Here is a 14279-nt window from a genome sequence, read left to right on the forward strand (position 1 = left end):
AACCATTTACCAGCTGACGGACATTTGGGTTGTTTCCACTTTGGGCCCTGATGAATAATACTGCTATGAATAGTCCTGTAAGCCTTGGTGTGCCCATGTGTTTTCACTTCTCTCAGGGAGATTCACAGGAGGTCGCACTGCTGGGCTGTCTGCTAACTTTATGTTTGACTGTTTTAAGAACTGGCCCAACTGGCTTCCAAAGTGGTTGCAGTCATTTCCCATTCTGCCTGCAGTGTCTCAGGCCCATTTGGGAAGCATTTGCAATCACAATGGAAGGTGCTCCAATTGGCTTGTGAGGTAAAGGAGGCAGAGGGCAACACGGCACATGCGCGCGCACACAAACACAGTAACTATCCAAAATGGGCAATTAACAAAGCACCCCACAGAAAATGAAGAGCCCTCCTGTATGCCCAGGTTCTGCATCTGCGAATTCAACTAAGCGTGAATCGAAAAACCTTGGGGAAAAAAAATTCCAGAAAGTTCCAAAAAGCAAAACTTGAATTTGCTGTGCCCTGCCAACTATTTACGTTGTATTTACATTTACACTGTTTTTACATAGCATTTACATTGTATTTATAACTGCTAACATAGCATTTAAAGTGCATTAGAGATGATTTAAAGTATATGAAGGAGGCTGTGCTGGGTTATATGCAAATATTACACCATTTTATGTAAGAGACAAAATCCATTCATGGATTTTGGTATCTGTGGAGGGTTCTTGGAACCAATTCCCCAGAGATACCGAGGGACGACTATACAGCAAGATCTTAGTGAAGGGGGTCAAGAGGGGAGGAAGGAGCCTCTTTCTTCTCCCTTCGGCTTTTCTTACTTCTATCTCTGAGCAGGATCCCTCACTGACCCCTCCCAGCCCCCTCCTGGAAGATAACCCCATCCTCAACACTCAGAGTTACCATGGTTCACGAGTTTTCGGAGGTCCCCTTGGCCTGTAAAGAGCTGCTTTCAGGGACTTATCCATAGAAGACGGCTTGGGCAGCGTTCCCGGAAACCCTGCCCTACGCAGACACAACTACACATCCCGGAAGCTGATAAGACAAACCTCACGGGGTGGCGCTGAGCCGAACCCATCTCGCCAGACACCACCACGGCCCTCGTTTTCCAACTCCGCGTGGAGCGAGGTCAAGCCACTCCCATCATCTCGCGAGAGCCCACTGTGGCCCTCACTTCCCAGCTCCGCATGGGGCAATGTCGCCCGCTCCCATCATCTCGCGAGATCCCACCGTGACTTCGCTTTTCAACCCCCACGTGAGGTGATGTCAAGTCACTCTCATCATGTCGCGAGAGCCCACTGTGGCCCTCGCTTTCCAACTCCACATGGGGTGCTGTCACATGATAGTTTGAAATCAGCGAAGGGAGTGTTTACACCACAGAAACTGGCAAATACCACAAAGCAGGGCTTTTGCTCCCGGAGCCGGGCGTTAAACACTAACCAGCACAGCACTGGCTGACACTGCAGCGCTCCTGCAGGGCCTGGCAACGATGAAATCACAAGATCGGAAGACCCAAGAAGGGATATTTTAGCTCTGATGAGGTCACGTGCCCACAGGAGACCATTAAAACATGTTCAAGTGAAAACAGCCAAGTTTTTGCTTTAAGAAGAAGGCCCCATAGTGTGGGCTTTCCAGGTTGCAGAGGCACAAGAGGTAAAGCTGGAGAACAAGCAGGAGGCCAGATCTCTGGGGAGAGGGGCTGAGGGAGAGAAGCGGACAGAAGCCCCCTCCCCGCTCATCCCCTTAGGAGACACTGGAGAGGACCGGAGTGACTCACAGCCAGAATTCTCTCTGCTACACGCCTGGGCAGAGGAGCCCCGGTTATGAATAGGCCTGACCTGAGGTTGCTGCCCTGGCCACTGCCCTCCCCGCAACACTTCCCATCTGGCTCAGGCCCGCCCAGGTCAGTGGCTGCTTCCCAAGAATCGCCCTCAGCTTCAAGGCTCTAGGGGGGATCCTGGCTGACGGTCTGGGTTGTCCTCAACCGGGCTGCTGGCAGGCCCAGGGGTCCAGAGCACATGGGGGAAACGAGAGAGCTCAGTCTCGGGCCTTTCCTCCTCCTGTCTTGCCCCTCAAGGGCACTAGGCCAGCCCCACTGACCCAGGGCCAGGAGCCAATCCTACTGGGGTGGCTTTGTCAAGCCTTAATTTAAGCAAGTGTTCTTATCACCGCATTCTCATCCCGGCCTGAAACTCACACCTGCCTCATCAGCTGCTGTTTTGAGCCCGTGAGGAGGCCCCAGATGCTCCGAATTCGTGGGACAAAGTCTCAAGTCTCCCCTCGGAGGTGAGGGAGGCTGGCGAAAGGAAAAGTAACCCCCAAAGCCAGGGATGGTTTGAAACAGTTTTCCATGTAGACATGCTGGTCTGAGTGGCCCCACGGGGTCCTCAAGGCTTTCCCTCTCACATCTCAATGTCCAGCCCTAACCCAGCAACTAATCCTCCGATGACTTCACCTGTCTCAGAGAACAAACTCGCAAGTCTTTATAGTGGCCTACAGGGCCCACGTGGTCCCTGTCCTAACGCCTCTCCCCCTTGCTCCTCCACTTCAGTGAGGAGTGACCTGGATGCACCCTTCCACATGCTGTTCCCTCTGGTGCACACGCTTTTCCTTCTGCATGGCTCACATCTTCAGCTCTTTTAAGTCTTTGGTCAGAGTCACCTTCTCAGTGATCCTGCCTTCACCATCCCATTTAAATTGCTGCATAGCTCCATTCCACCTCACCCCACCCTATCCCAGCACTGCCCATCATCTGATCTTACTCTTTTCCCCCCGCATAGCACTTGATCACTTTCCACCATGCTGTGTGTTCTTTGTTTAGTTTCTGACTCCCCATGCAGAACATGGCCCCTAAGAGGTTCAGCATTTCCATCTGTCTTGTCAGCTTATGTGGCCCCAGAGCCTAGGACAGTGCCTGGCACACACGTCTTTCTCAATACGTGTTTGTTGAGTGACTGAATGGATGAATGATTAGGAGCGTGGCTGGGGAGGGGCAGCGCAGGCCGTTGCCAGCAAGTCTACAGCGGGGATTGCTGACGTCCCCCCGAGCTGTCTGCATCTACATCTGTTATCATGGCCCACGTTCGTGTCCTGCCACCACTATTCCCTTGTGGGCGCCCAGGAAGTTCTCTGAGACTGTTTTCTCAGCTGTAAAATGGGAAGAGGACGGCCACATAGCCACATGCTTAATCACTGGTAACTGCTTTCAATCTTTTCATTTTCTTTCGACTCCATGGCCAAAGCCGGCCTGGAGGCCCCAGCCCAGGACTCAGAATGGGATGATTCACCAACATTTAGGGAGAACCTACACTGTGCTGAGCACTGAGATAGAAACCTTACACCTAAACTGCCCCTGGCCCCCTTAAATTCCTATGGGACCTGAAATTCAATTATCTTGAAATCCATTATCACATTTCATTCCCAAGACAGCAACCACATGGTTGGCGTCACTCCCATAGAGCAGACAAGAGTCTCAGAGAGGTTGAAGCAGTTGGCTGAGGTCACCCGGCGAGAAGGTCAAGCTGTTTCCTATCAGGATAGGGGGCAAGTAGGTTTCAACTCACATATCAACTCTGATAGATGCCTGGTTGTGTCTGGAGCGTTACACAGGAAGGACTCTGAGCTTCTGTTTGAGTGACGGATAAGGCATCCCATGTGACACCCATGGGGTGCACCCTCCATTTTCTTGTCTGGAGCCTTCAACCATCTGCCAGGTGAGCAATTTCTCATAGCTCCCAGATTCTTCAGAACACGGGCCACTGTCCCCTGGGAGTGTCCTCCTAGACTGCTCTCTGCAGCAGAAGGGGACACTTCCCTCCACAAGAGGCTGACCATGGTGAGCGCAGCAGGCTTATGCCCTTCGTGGGGCAGACGTCAGTCCTGGAGCCCTCACATCTGAGCTTGGGCCCCATGCTGCCTGTTGCCAAACCTCTCTGGGCCTCAACTCTCCCATCTGTCAAACGGGAGCTCCAGTCTTTCTTGTCCACTTCCGGGGGGTTGGGGATGGGGGTGACACTAGCCCTCTGTACACCTGTGAGCCGTTACTGACTTTATTATGATGGCCTTCTGCAGCAGCCCTGTCGCCTATTGATTGACTAAGGTCGAGTCCCAGTCTTTTAAGTTCCTGGACCCAATTCCAACGTGTGTGTGCCAGGGTGTACGTGGGGGCAGGTCAACTCAGTTCTGACACTATCTCCCCAGACATAAGATTAGATTCCATGAGTAAAGGGCTCAGTCCCACGAGACTGCCCTCCCCCCGCCCCCACTTCAGCCACCAATCCCAAGCTCTGACTGTTACCTGTGCTTCTGACCAACTGGCTATAAATCAGAGATTCCCACGAGCCCCTCCTTGGGTTAGATCAGTTTGCAGAGTGGCTCACAGAACTCAAAGAAACATTTTACTTACTAGATCACCGGTTTATTATAAAAGGATATAACTCAGGAACAGCCAGATGGAAGAGATGCGCAGGGCAAGGTAGGGGGGATGGGGCGCGAAGCTTCAACGTTCTCTACACGCACCTCTCACCGCCAGTCTCCACGTGTTCACCAACCCAGAAGTACTGCAAACCCCATCTATATATTTGGGACTCACCGCTTTCAAAACCCTTGGAATTTCCTAAGTGTGGAGAGTGATAAAGTTGTCATATATACACTACCATGTATAAAATAGATAACTAATGAGAACCTACTGTATAGCACAGGGAACTCTACTCAGTGATCTGTGGTGACCTAAATGGGAAGGAAATCCAAAAAAGAGGGGATATATGTATATGTATAGCCGATTCACTTTGCTGTACAGCAGAAACTAACACAACAGTGCAAAGTAACTATGCTCGAATAAACATTAATTTTTTAAAGGTGTCTTTTGTTATGTTAATGAGGTGACTTTTGGAAAGCCAAATATATATGAGATGACCAAAAATATATATATATATATATATTTTTTTTTTCCTTACTAGATTACCAGTTTATTATAAAAGGATCTAACTCAGGAACAACCATATGGAAGAGATGCATAGGGCAAGGTATGGGGAAAGGGGTGCAAAGCTTCCATGCTGTCCCACCCGGCACCTCCCTGTGTACACCAATCCAGAAGCTCTCCAAACCCCATTCTTTTAATTTCACTGAAGCTTCGTTATGTAGACAGGATTAACTGATTCAACCTCAAGGCCCTCTCCCCTTCAAGGGGGTGGGGGGAGGGTGGAAGAGACTGAAAGTCCCAATCCTCTAATTCTGGTTGGTTCCCCTGGCAACCAGCCCCTTCCTTAGAGGCTTTCCAAAAGTCACCTCATTAACACAAATTCAGGTGTGGTTGAAAGGGTTTTGTTATGAATATCAAAAGACACTCCTATCTGGAAATTCCACAGGTTTTAGAAGTTTTGTGCCCGGAATGAGAGACAAAGACCAAATATATATTTTATTACACCTACTCCCTAATACTAAATCTTACTGCTAATAAGGTAAGTACAAGTACAATTTTAAGGTAAGTACAATTATAAAAATGGTAGTGCAATACCATTTTCACCTATCAAATTGGCCACATGGAAAGTCTGATATTACTCTGTGTTGGTGACGATACTGGGGAACAGGCAATCTCATACACTGCTAGTGCAAGTATGAAGGGCAGCCTCTACTGAAATTTTCAATGTATATTTCCTTTGATCCAGCAAGTCCACTTCTGTGGGCAATTCAGAACCCTCTCTAGAATAAGGGTCAGCAAATTATTTACTTTTTTCCCAAAAAGGGAGAAAATAGTTTAAGCTTTGGGCCATGTGGGAGATGACCAAATATATATTTTTGGTCTGAATGACCAAATACGTATTTTTCTTCGTAAGTCGCAATATTGCACCCAGCTCAATAAAAATCTCCAAATGCTTTGCACATCAGCTGGCTTTGACAGGTCTTCACCTCTCCCCCCACTCGCTTCCTCTCTCCCTAAATCACGCTCTGAGTGTTTCTTGAAGAAACAGAAAAATCTTGGCTCCTCCAGCACATCGCCTCTCCGCTGTCCATATCTGTGGTTGCCTCACTGACCCAGGTTGGCCACATGTCCCTTGCCAGCCACCTTACAGCCTGGTGAGATCCTGGCCCTTCCAGATGGGCCTCTGGCCTAGGGATGAGCAATAATATTTCTCTCAAAAGCTAGCATCTACTGATCTGTAGTTGGGGGCTGCCTGGAGTGTTGTATTGAGAAGGATCCTGAGCTATGGCTGAACTAGCAAGAAAGTGTGTGGTGATCGACTAGCAATGTCTGCCATTGGCGCAGGAATGGTTAGGAGTGGTGCCTGTGCCAAGTATTTGCCGTTTCCAGCCTGGTGCTTCGCCTGCCACAGTGAGGCAAGAGGCTGGTCAGGCTTTTGCTGGGAGGCTCCCCTGATTGCTCCATCACAGGGCTGTCTTTCTACCCCTGCTCCCTTGCTACCTGGAGTTTTGCTGTCTAACACAGCAGCCACTAGCCACATGGGGCTATTTAAATTTAAATTAGCTAAAATTAAATGAAAACTTCAGGGGCTTCCCTGGTGGCACAGTGGTTAAGGATCCACCTGCCAAGGCAGGGGACACGGGTTTAAGCCCTGGTCCGGGAAGATCCCACATGCCTCGGAGCAACTAAGCCCATGCACTACAACTACTGAGCCTGCGCTCTAGAGCTGGTGAGCCACAACTACTGAAGCCCGCGTGCCACAACTACTGAAGCCCGCACACCTAGAGCCGGTGCTCCCAACAAGAGAAGCCACCACAATGAGAAGCCCGCGCACCACAATGAAGAGTAGCCCCCGCTCACCACAACTAGAGAAAGCCCACGCGCAGCAACAGAGACCCAATGCGGCCAAAAATTAATAAATAAATAAACTTATTAAAAATCAAACCAAACAAAAAAACCTCCAGCTTTTCAGCTGCACCAGGCACTTTCACATATTCCACACATGGCTAGTGGCTACCATACTGGACAGCAGAGATACAGAACATTTTCATTATCGAAGAAATTTCTGTTGGACAGAGCTAGACTAGATCAGGGTTTTCAGTAGGCGGTGACTGTGCTCACCCATGGACATTGCACAATGCCTGAAGGCATTTTTGGTTGTCACAGCTGGAGACGGGCTGCTACTGGTATCTAGCAGGGAGAGGCCAGGGACGCTGCTAAACATCCTACAATGCTCTGGACAGTCCTCCCACCACAAAGAATTACTCAGTCCCAAATGTCGATTGTGGTGAGGTCAAGAAACCCTGGTCTAGAAGAATCATGTCAAGTAGAGAGGAGCGTTAAGGGGAAAAAAGGGCAAAATAATCTTGCTTCAAACAATAAATAGATGTGATATAGAAAGAATTGAGAAAATGAGTCAACCCACTGTTGACAGAAGTATAAGAGGAGAAGTCATTCCTGGACCCATCGCCACTTAGTGGCTCTGTGACCCCAGGCAAGTCACTAACCCTCTCTGATTCTCTTTTCTCCTCGAGAAAACTGGAACAGTATGATGCCCCCTCCTGGACTGTTAATGGATTAAATGAGATAATTAGTTTGAATAGGCTTTGTTATCTGTCCCCGTGGAACAGTGTTGCGTAATTGGTTATCTTAGCTCACGTTGTTTATTAGACTAGACTAAATAAACAAGTCTCTGGCAGCAAGGCACCAAGTCCCACTTTCATTTCACTCTGCATGACCTTGGGTCACTTAAGCGTCTGAATCTCACTTCCTGATCTGTAAAATGGGACTAATCACTCATGCCCAAGCTCACAGCAATATCCAGTGTGAAGCAGACATTCAATCCCAGTAAGCAACCATCTCTCTCTCTCAACTCGACAGCTAATCTGGTTGCCCTCCATGAAACTGAAACTCAAACCCCAGCTGGTACCCAAGAAACAGCTGAAAATGCACGCACACAATCTTTTATGGGCGGAGGTGAATTCCCCTGGGACCCCGGACCTTGAAATCCCTGACTCCCTGAGCGTGAGTGCTGGCCGAGTATCTGGTAAATCCACCTCACCGATTCTCTAAGATCTTTCCTTTACTGCCAGAAACTGTACTTCTTCAAAGTAATTAAGTATCAGGGAGAAGCCCAGTGTAGAACAGGAAAGGAAAATTACGGAGCTGGGTGAGTCATGACGGGGCCGGGGGAGGTGATTCAGGTGAAGCTGATGTTGGCTCTGGGTCCTTTAGAATGAATGGTGTACGCATGCGCGTGTGTGTGTGTGTGTGTGTGTGTGTGTGTGTGTGTGTGTGTGTGTGTGTGTGTGTGAGCGCGCGGGAGCGGGAGCGGGAGCGAGAGCGAGAGAGCGCGAGCGAGAGCGAGCGCGAAGGGAAGGGGAGAGACTGACTTCTGCCTTGATGGTTATGAGATATCCCAGCAGCTCTCATCCCAATGAGCTTGTTTGTGTAATAAAGTTCATTTTTGTTGAAACTAGAGCTGAGATTTAATCCTTTCGTTTGAGGCTTGGAGGATGATGGTGGAGAAGGTTTTGGGGGTGGGGGTAATAGGAAAAATTGGGTTATTATTCCTAAAATGGGGAGCCCCAGGCTGTCTCCTGAATGCCAAACTGGAAGGCAGGGGCTGTTCTAAGCCCAATGCCGTCACTGCAAATCTGTGTGTCCTTGGGCAAGTTGCTAACCCTCTCTGTGCCTCAGCTACCCAATCTGTGAACGGGTGAGGCTGGATTTGACAGCACCCGGGGGGGGGGGCCTCCACTTGCTGACTTTCTCCATTTTTCAAATAATTAAATTTCACATAGCTTAAATATTAAGGATACCGTGAAAAGACATGGAGGAAACTTAAATGCATGTTACTAAATGAAAGGACCCATCTGTAAAGAGTATGTACTGTAGACTCCAACTATATAGCATTCTGGAAAAGGCAATACTGTGGAGACAGTAAAACAATCAGTGATTGCCGGGGGGTTGGGGGGAGAAGGGGATGAACAGGCAGAGCACAGAGGGTTTTTAGAGCAGTGAAACTACTCTATAGGATACCATAATGATGGATACGTATCGTTATGCATTTTCCAAATCCACAGACTATACACCACCAAGAGTGAACCATCACAGGCACTATGCATTTGGTGATAATTACGTGTCAGTAAAGGTTCATCAGTTGTAATAAACATCCCACGCTGGTGGGGAATGTCACCACGGGGGAGGCTGTGAACGTGGGGACGGGGGTGTATGGGAATCTCTATACCTTCCCCTCAATTTTGCTGTGAATCTAAAACTGCTCTAAAAAATAAAAGTTATTAGTTAAAAACATTCAAGGATATGCCATATACCACAGTCGCCATACAGCGACTAACCACCTGCTTAAACCAGCCCATTCAGACGGTCGTTTGTATCTCCTACGTAAACCAGGAGCCGCTGAAGGGCTGTGTCAACAAGGCCTAGAAGGAACCTAGCCAGAGTTCCCAACCTTTTGGCCGTGCCGGGAGGTTCTCTCCTTTACTGCCAGAAACTGCACAGTAAAGTTTCTGTACAGCTGGGGGCTTCTCATCTCATCTCACAAAGCCCCCAGAAGCGCTTGGTCTTGCCCCTGGCTGAACACGGGCCTCATGAAATTTCGCAGTAATCAGACCCTAACAGAGGACAGTGCGTGTTTTCCACGTCTGTGAGACCATGAGTTTTGACAAGGTGGGTGCTAAGCAGCGGCCCCCTGGGGGTTTGTCAGCTCCCACAGAGGAAAGGCGTTTCTCCAGCTTTGGTGGCCACCAGACGTGCCCATCAGGTTTGAAACCTGTGAATTTCCGGGCCCCTTCCCCCCAGGACCGTTCAGGAGTTCTGAGATGGTCCCGGGAATCTTCATGTTTAACACCCCCCTCCCCACCTCACCCCCGTGAGGCCGCTGGAGGTAGTCAACGACCCATCCTTGGAGAAACGCTGCCCTGGATGTTGAATCCTGGTTGCCATCTCCAGGATGGTCTCACCAAGGCCCTCAGGGTTTCGAAGGCGAAACTAAAGCTTAGATCCCGGAAGGGACTGCTCCGAGGTCGCAGAGTCAGCAGAGCCCAAACTTGGCTATTCAAGGTGACCGGGCCTATGTGCAGGTGCCACCAGACATCTGCGCTGGTGACACGCAGCCCCTCCAAAGTCAGGAGACCCTCCTCCTCCTCCTCCTCTGTCTCTCTCTGTGTGTCATTATTTTCTAGAACTCATCCACAGCCTAAACTACACAGCCCACCCTGGACGTCTCACCCAGATACAGGAGAGCCTGAGTCAGTAGCAAAGACAACCCTGAGGGAACCACGGTCCTGTCAGACACAGGAAGCCCCAGCGGGCCCCTCGGCCCCCCTGAGCTGGTGCACTGAGCGGGCCAGGCATCTGCTCGGCCGGCCGCAGAGTGAAAGCGGCAGTGCAGTTCTCCCGGCCCGGTGGCTTGAGGCCAGACTGGAACCGACTGGACTTTCCCCTCCCGGCCACCTCTACGGAGAAGCCTCACCGAGGCCGTGGCCCTGAGGCCTAACTCCAGGGAGGGAGCTCCATGTGAAGACACAGCCCCTCCCCACTGTGCCCACTGCCCACACCACTCACCGAGGCCTGTGCCACTTCTCCATTCAAAGAAATGCCCACAACGGGCGAGCCACAGAAAACACCTCCTCTCGGACAGAGGATCCCTGTGAATTCACTGGGCCACGTGAAACTCAAACCTCCGTCCACCAGCCCCTTCCCTGCCCCCCATGCTTATTTGGAATAAATGGAATAAAAAACCATTACAATCAAGGCTTAGACTCAACAGCGTTGGAAATGTGAAAGCGGAAGCGTTTGGCTTCCTCACCATCAACTGACACCCAGTTAAGCAGAAACCACTGGTAGCTGAGGGAAAATACGAACCCCTGCCGTCTGGCGGCTGAGATTCCAAAATGAAGGTTATCTCATGACTCTAAATATATTTAATAATTAGCAAAGAGCTGGGGCCTGACCAGGGTGATCTTTAAAAGTATCCCCTCACCCCAGCGTTTGGTCATAAAATCCTTCCATGAAACACTCTTGTTTTCTAAGCAGGCAACCAGCCAAAGGGAAGAGGGCTCAGAGGCCGAAAGGCCCGAAATAGATGGCAAGACCAGCCCCCGAAGTACATTCTGGAAAATTATGCCTATCCGCTCACAAGGCGCACACCGTCAAACCCAGCCCGACGGTACCTCCTCCAGCCGGGGCTGAGGTCACAGGATCCACTCCCGTCCGAGGGGTCTCCCCAGGTCCCAGCGCAGGGACCCACCAGGCCAGGAGAGCAGGGACAGAGGAGAAATGGCAGCAGCTCCCCGCCCGACGCCGGCACTCATATCCCCTTCCCCGCCTGCACCTCCCCGCCCTCCCCCACGCCAATGTGATAGCAGCAGCTGAGTGGGCAAGTCATTTCTAAAATTAGCCGCTGAGCTCCAGGTCTGGACAGGAGGCAGCAGCCTGGGGTGGCCGCTGACCAGGCAGTCGGAGCGCATGGACGTATTTGGTGGTGCGGGACAGGGGCGGGGACAGCTCCCGACGCCGGCGCCTTCTCCCCCACCCCCCACCCCGACCCCACCCCCACCCCGACCCCGGCCGGCGGCACAGCCATACTCCCGGCCCTGCTCCACGCTCCACGCAGATAACCGGAGGCCACAGCAGCTGGGTGCCCGGCTCCATGTCCCGGCTGGTCCCGGGAAGGAAATAGCTCGACCGAATGCCGGTGTCTCTCGGGGTAAGGAAGATGCAGCCGCTGTCGCTCACCCGGACACCAGCCTGAGGTCTTTAATGAACTCATGTCCTATTCTCGACAACCCTAGGAGATAGGGTTTTCCCCATTCCCATGTCGCAGATGGGGAAACGGCGGCACAGAAGAATGAACCGACTTACCCAAAGCAGTGGAGAGCCAGGAATTGAACCCACGTAGTTCTGACCCCAGAGGGCACAGTCTTAAACAGCAAACAGGTTGCTCTAAAAGAGTGCTCTGTCCACTGCCTGCGTTACCGACTTGGCTCCTTGGACTCTTTCATCACTAGGACCTGGTAAGAGGCCAGATGAGAGATTCAGGCAAGGCTTTATTGGGGCTTATGCTGCAGCACAAGGGAGAGGGAATAAGAAACAGGTGCATTTGCTCGCTCCCCAAGGAGGGCGGGCTGATTCCTTAAATGAGGTGAGGGTAGGGACAGATCAGTGGGTCGGGCAGGAGACGTAGCTTAGCTGCACTGCCCACCCGCTCGTGGTGCCGTGCCGTGTGCAGGGATCATGCGCGCTGCCGGCTTCTGCTCCCGGCACCTTAGAAATAGCAGTTGGTTTGCGGCCTTTCTGTATCTTATTGTTCCTAATTACGCCAACTGCGCATGCTTGCAGTTAAGGTTAGTCCCTTATAGTTCCTCTGTATTCTGTTGCTCCAGAAGACGTTTGTCCGGGTGCAAACACTCTGGTAAAGGGCCCCAGGTCTCGGCCAATCTCACCCGGAAGGAGAGAAGTAGGGGCTTCCATAGATTAAGTATATCGTGCAGGTCCACACAGCTAGCAAGGGGTAGAGTCAGGACTCAAATCCAGGTCCTCCTGACTCTGAAGCCCACGGTCATCGGAACATGACATGCTGCTTCTCTGAAGAATCATTTCAACCATCAGTACCTGTTGTAACTCTGCTGTCCCCATGGCTGACTGAGCAATAGTTTTCCAAAGGAAACTATTATTTTCTTCTGGCTGTTGACAATTAGCGTTTGACAGAAGTTCACAGAAACACAAAGTAAAGCCAGCTTTGGAAATGGCTGTCTATACAATCAACATGAGATGGAGGAGGGGCCCCAGGGGTCCCATGAAGGGTGGTGTGGGACATCTTAGGCTGCACCACACAAAGAGCTTGAAGATGACAAGTCCCCTTGACCTATCTTCTCCATGTCATGCTGGATTATCTAACATTGAACCATGAACCCACCTCGTGCCACGTCCTGAAACTCATTTCATGGTGTTTTTCTGCCTCTTGTATGTTTTCATGGCTGTTGGTTTTAAATGGTGGGGTGGATCTCTGGGCCAGGGGCTGGGGGTCTTCATAAGCTGAGACCTACAGGGATGGTTAAGTTAACTTGGATCTGTCTGCCCTGAGGGCCCCTGGCAAGTCTGCTTTATTCCCCTGGTACCCGTGGTGATAGATTTTCACCACCCAGGACAGTCAAGTATTGCTCTGACTGTGCTGATTTAGGGAAGCCTCGTAAGCAACATTTTGTCACCTGGCTGAGCATTTATCTTTCTGTCTTGAGGCTCTGTTCCCTAGGTGTGGCAGGAAAGGACTAGAAAGTGAACTGGCCCTTCTGGTGCTTCCGGTGCAATGAGCATGGCATCATTGGTGCTATTCTTCTGGGTGTCCAGGTGGTCTAAGTGGCTGTAGGTCATCTTGGGCAAAGACTAAGGGAATTGTTACTGATCACATCTGCCCTGGGGTTGCTAGTCCTTCGTCCTGGACACCTGACCTCTCCTTCCTCAGGTAGTGAGTTCTGGGTCCACAAAATGGCCAAGGGATTGTGACGATTTATTGGGACAATTGACTTCAGTCACTTGATTATCCTTAATTTTCTTTTCTGAGTGGGACCCTTGTTGGCAGCTCAATGTCTTTTGCCCCTTGGGGTGCTATTCATCATCTCCATCTGTCCTTTGAGCTAGGAGCCCCCCGCGGCTCCCTGGACCTCACCACACACTAGGATGACTGCTTCCACCCAGCATCTGATGGTTAAGTGCTGTCATCGGCCTCTTTCATTTTGAGGCTCCTACCATCCTCACTGCCATCAGAGAGCTGTGTGTGTGTGTGATGATAAACTGGAGAATGGTCTCGTGTGTGTCTGTCCATTTGACAATCATGAGAATCCTCTCACGTGACCACTGCGGGGACCAGCGTTGTATGTCACGGTCCCCTCAGGGATAAAGGGGAACTGTCTGTCTCTTTAAGTGTCTGGTACACAGTAAGTGCTCAAAAAATACGTACACAACGAATAATCAAATGCATGGAAACTGAGCTGGAGCAGGTGTCCCAGGATCTGGAATCACATCATGCTTTCTCTAGATGTCTGTCCATCTCCCACCAGTCTGTGGTCTCCCATTCACCCAGCACAGGGCCAGGCACTGAGTAGGTGCTCATGGGATCTCTGGAGAACAAAGTAACCAATGAATAAAAGACTAGCCTGCGGTGCAGAAGTGGGAGAGACTCCTGTAGAGGAAACCCCCCGACACTTGCCCTCTGACTGAGGTACAGAGATAACATGTCAGCACAGAGCCTGGCTCAATCCTGACCCCGGGAAGGTGGCCTCACCTCATTGGGCCTCCAGACTCCCCTCTGTAAAATGGGGATCCTGATC

At 50.8% G+C, this 14279-nt stretch overlaps 1 protein-coding gene across 2 annotated transcripts in view; it reads right to left on the reverse strand.

Moving 5' to 3' along the window:
- The window catches only part of MYO18B (myosin XVIIIB), a 234393-nt gene extending 223122 nt beyond the window's left edge, over positions 1-11271 (reverse strand). For both annotated transcript variants that reach the window (XM_067700414.1, XM_067700413.1), the window contains exon 1: positions 11124-11271. The gene's annotated coding sequence lies outside the window, so the exon portion shown is untranslated. The remainder of the gene's footprint in view (positions 1-11123) is intronic.
- Between the last annotated feature and the right edge of the window lie 3008 nt (positions 11272-14279).

The sequence above is a fragment of the Pseudorca crassidens genome, chromosome 12 (genome assembly GCF_039906515.1).
Source record: "Pseudorca crassidens isolate mPseCra1 chromosome 12, mPseCra1.hap1, whole genome shotgun sequence".
NCBI classification, from domain to species: Eukaryota; Metazoa; Chordata; class Mammalia; order Artiodactyla; family Delphinidae; genus Pseudorca; species Pseudorca crassidens.